The sequence below is a fragment of the Gekko japonicus genome, unplaced genomic scaffold, assembly GCF_001447785.1.
Source record: "Gekko japonicus isolate JY-2015 unplaced genomic scaffold, Gekko_japonicus_V1.1 scaffold2354, whole genome shotgun sequence".
NCBI classification, from domain to species: Eukaryota; Metazoa; Chordata; class Lepidosauria; order Squamata; family Gekkonidae; genus Gekko; species Gekko japonicus.
The window spans coordinates 1-4,310 of record NW_015165314.1 but is presented as its reverse complement, the minus strand read 5'-3'; positions in this window follow the sequence as shown (position 1 = coordinate 4,310).

Sequence of the window (4,310 nt, the reverse complement as noted above, 5' to 3'; positions counted from 1 at the left end):
AGGTTGTGGGGCGTGGGGGGGGGGGGCAACAGTGGGAGGGCTTCTAGTGTCCTGGCCCCTCTGCTGGACCTCCTGATGGCACCTGGTATTTTTGGCCTTGTGTGACACAGAGTGTGGGACTGGGTGGGCCATTGGACTGATCCAACGTTGGCTTCTCTTATGTTCTTATGTACTTCCAAGTCACTACCTCTTACATCTTTATAGCAAAAACACACCATTCTGCAAAGGATCCCAGTGGTAGTCACCAAATGGCTATCACAGAGGCCCACTTGAAATACCTGGCCTGTGCAAAGAGGGGTTGTTACCCCGGGATGAAAGCCACTCGGAGACTAACCCCTTCCTTAGCTTTTGCACGACAAACTCCTCAAGGTTTGGACCCTGGATCAGCTTCTGTATGCAGCAGCGGCCCCTTGTGGCTATTCTGGGAAATGCAGGCCACCTGCAAATTATGGGATGGGCCCAGAAAGAAATCGAATGCAGGATTTATCATTTATGTTGCTGTTCAGTCGCACAGTCAGACCACATCATGCCAGGCCCTTGTGCTCTGGGGTTTGCTTAATGTCATGTCCGTTGCCTCGATAACACTGTCTAACCATCTCATCCTTTGCCGTCCCTTTCTTCTTTGACCTTCAATCTTTCTCAGCATCCAGGTCTTCTCCTTCTCCTTTGGCAGCCAAAGTATTTGAGCTTCAGCTTCAGTATCTGGCCTTCCAGGGAACAGTCAGGGTTGATTTCCTTTAGGATTGACTGATTTTTTTGGGGCCCCCCGTAGGGGATTTTTTAATTTGCATTTTCTAAAAACTACACTGAAATTAGGAAGGGAATATACGACTATAGGAGAAAGGAAAGAAAACCCACTAAAAACCCAAGAGTTGGAGGTCACACACTGCTTATAAAAGTATTCGCTTAACAATATAGAAATTGCTTTTCTTAACATTGAGAGTGGTCAATCATCATAATCGGTTACGTTAACAAACCATAAAATCTGACTATATAGGGAGCATTCCAGGAGCATCGCTAGTTAATTTAAACACAAATTTCAGAGAACAGTGGCATCTCATTTTACAATTATTTTTCCCTCCTTCGTTTGAAGCAATAGGATTGACTGATTTGATCGCCTTGCAGTCCAAGGGAGTCTTCTCCAGCACTGTAATTCGAAAGCATCCATTCTTCGTCGCTCGGCCTTCCTTATGGTCCGACTCTCGCAGCCATGCATTACTGCTGGGAATACCATCGCTTTGACCATACAGACTTTTGTCGGCAGGGTGATGTCTCTACTTTTTATTATGCCGTCTAGGTTGCCCGTCGCTTTCCTCCCAAGGAGCAGGCGTCTTAAAAGACGTGGCCTGCTCCTTGGGAGTTATTACACTTACATTAATGCATGAATCCTTATTAGCATCCCTGCAAGGTAGGATAGTATGAATTATTATTTTAATGAGAGAATTTACATGCTTTCCTAGAGACTAGTATTGGGGGGAAGGTACAGAGATTTGTTGAGGTACTGGTTGGCAGAGACAGGAAACAGAGAGCTGCTTAAGGCCGCCTACTGAATTCAAAGCAGAAATGAGTTTTAAATAGGGGGCAGTTGGCTTGCAGGCCTGATTTTTAACTGAAGTGCCAGTTTGGTGTAGTGGTGAAGTGCGCAGACTCTAATCTGGGAGAACTGGGTTTGATTCCCCACTCCTCCACTTGCAGCTGCTGGAAGACCTTGGGCAAGCCATAGTTCTGATAAGAGCTGTTCTTGAAAGGGCAGTCCTCGAGAGCGCTCTCTCAGCCCCACTTACCTCACAGGGTGTCTGTTGTGGGGAGGGGAAGGGAAAGGTGTTTGTAAGCCGCTCTGAGACTCTGAGTGAAGGGCGGGGTATAAATCCAATCTCTCTCTCCTCTTCTTCTTCTTCAAAGTGAAGGAGCCAGTGTGGTATACTGGTTACACTGTTGGACTAGGATCTGGGAGACCCAGGTGCGAATCCTCACTCTGCCATGGAAGCTTGCTAGGTGACCTTGGGCGAGTCACACACTCTCAGACTAACCTACCTCCCAGGTTTGTTGTTGTTAGGACCCCCTCTCATTGGTTAGACGTTGAACCTCCTCGGCCTTTGCTTGCCTTCTGTCTTTCACCTTAAATAGGACCACTCTTCTTCTCTCTCTTACCTGGGCTTGTAGCCGTAGCATGTTCACCTTTTGGCCAGTTTGGTGTAGTGGTTAAGTGTGTGGACTCTAATCTGGGAGAACCGGGTTTGATTCCCCACTCCTCCACTTGCAGACTCTGCCATGGAAGCTTGCTGGGTGACCTTGGGCCAGTCACACACTCTCAGACTAACCTACCTCCCAGGGTTGTTGTTGTTAGGTATCGTAACTCTGCATGCACGAGGATCTGGGAGGGAAAGGGTTATGAGAATTCTCTGCTTGAGTACATTTGGTAGTTAACCCCCTCTCATCGGTTAGACATTGAATCTCCTTAGCCTTTGCTTGCCTTCTTTCACCTTAAATAGGACCACTCTTCTCTCTCTTACCTGGGCTTGTAGCCGTAGCATGTTCACCTTTTGGCCAGTTTGGTGTAGTGGTTAAGTGTGTGGACTCTAATCTGGGAGAACCGGGTTTGATTCCCCACTCCTCCACTTGCAGCTGCTGGAAGACCTTGGGCAAGCCATAGTTCTGATAAGAGCTGTTCTTGAAAGGGCAGTCCTCGAGAGCGCTCTCTCAGCCCCACTTACCTCACAGGGTGTCTGTTGTGGGGAGGGGAAGGGAAAGGTGTTTGTAAGCCGCTCTGAGACTCTGAGTGAAGGGCGGGGTATAAATCCAATCTCTCTCTCCTCTTCTTCTTCTTCAAAGTGAAGGAGCCAGTGTGGTATACTGGTTACACTGTTGGACTAGGATCTGGGAGACCCAGGTGCGAATCCTCACTCTGCCATGGAAGCTTGCTAGGTGACCTTGGGCGAGTCACACACTCTCAGACTAACCTACCTCCCAGGTTTGTTGTTGTTAGGACCCCCTCTCATTGGTTAGACGTTGAACCTCCTCGGCCTTTGCTTGCCTTCTGTCTTTCACCTTAAATAGGACCACTCTTCTTCTCTCTCTTACCTGGGCTTGTAGCCGTAGCATGTTCACCTTTTGGCCAGTTTGGTGTAGTGGTTAAGTGTGTGGACTCTAATCTGGGAGAACCGGGTTTGATTCCCCACTCTTCCACTTGCAGCTGCTGGATGCAGCATAATTCTGTCAGAGCTTGTGGCATCCTGCTTCTTGGGGAGACCATTTCTCCTTAAAACACACTCTGTGTACATGAACTTGGTAGATTTCTGCTGCCACCAGGAATTAAAAATTCCAAATCTCTCTATTTTGGTGGAATGACCCGGGGGACTATGTGGCCCTGAGGAAGGACTGTTTGAATGCTGGGTTAAGTTTAAACAAAGATTTATTTATAAAAGAACAAAATAGGTTTCTGGGTAACTTTGAACTGTTGTTGAAAGAAGATATAACTGACAAGGCTTGGCGTCACACACAGTCTCTCACACCAAAACTTAACTCTGACAGGTTTAGACACTCAATCTAAACTCTCTTTCTCATACAGGCTAAACTCTCTTGCTCATAGCCACACAGGCTAAACTTTCTTGCTCATATAGCCACGCAGGCTAAACTCCAACTGCTTCCTCTGTCATACAGACTCTCAACACTGTCTCTCTAAAACACACTCATCTCTTCAAGAACACGGAATCCCCTTAGAGATATCTCTCCTCCCACACTCTCAGTCATCAGCCAATCACATCACATTCGTCTCCCTCTATCATTCTCCTTACATCACTGCAGTCAAACTAAACATTTAAAGAAACACACACACCAAAAATGGAATCATTACAGAGCTGTTCTTGAAAAAGAGCTGTTCTTGAAAAAAAAAAACAGTTTCTGTCAGAGCTCTCTCAGCCCCACCTACCTCACAGGGTGTCTGTTTTGGGGAGGGGAAGGGAAAGGAGTTTGTAAGCCACTCTGAGACTCCAGCGAAGGGAAGGGTCCTTTTCACAATAAGTTAAAGGTCCCTACATGGATATGTCACATGAGATGCGCTTCTATTTTTGTAAGTAGAATTTCTTTCTCTTTGCTACCATCGGAGTCAGGTCGTCGTAATTTGTTTGAACAGCATTTTCTTCTCGACCAGGAAATGGGAAGGATCGGGGACACTGCGTAAAGCTTCCGCGCTTCCAAGTCACAACTGATTTCTTTTTACATTTAAACCAATAGCTGTGGGGAGAAAACGAAGGACGGGAGAATGCTGTAAAGCCGCTGTGGGCCATTTGCCCGATGGCACTACAGGAGGG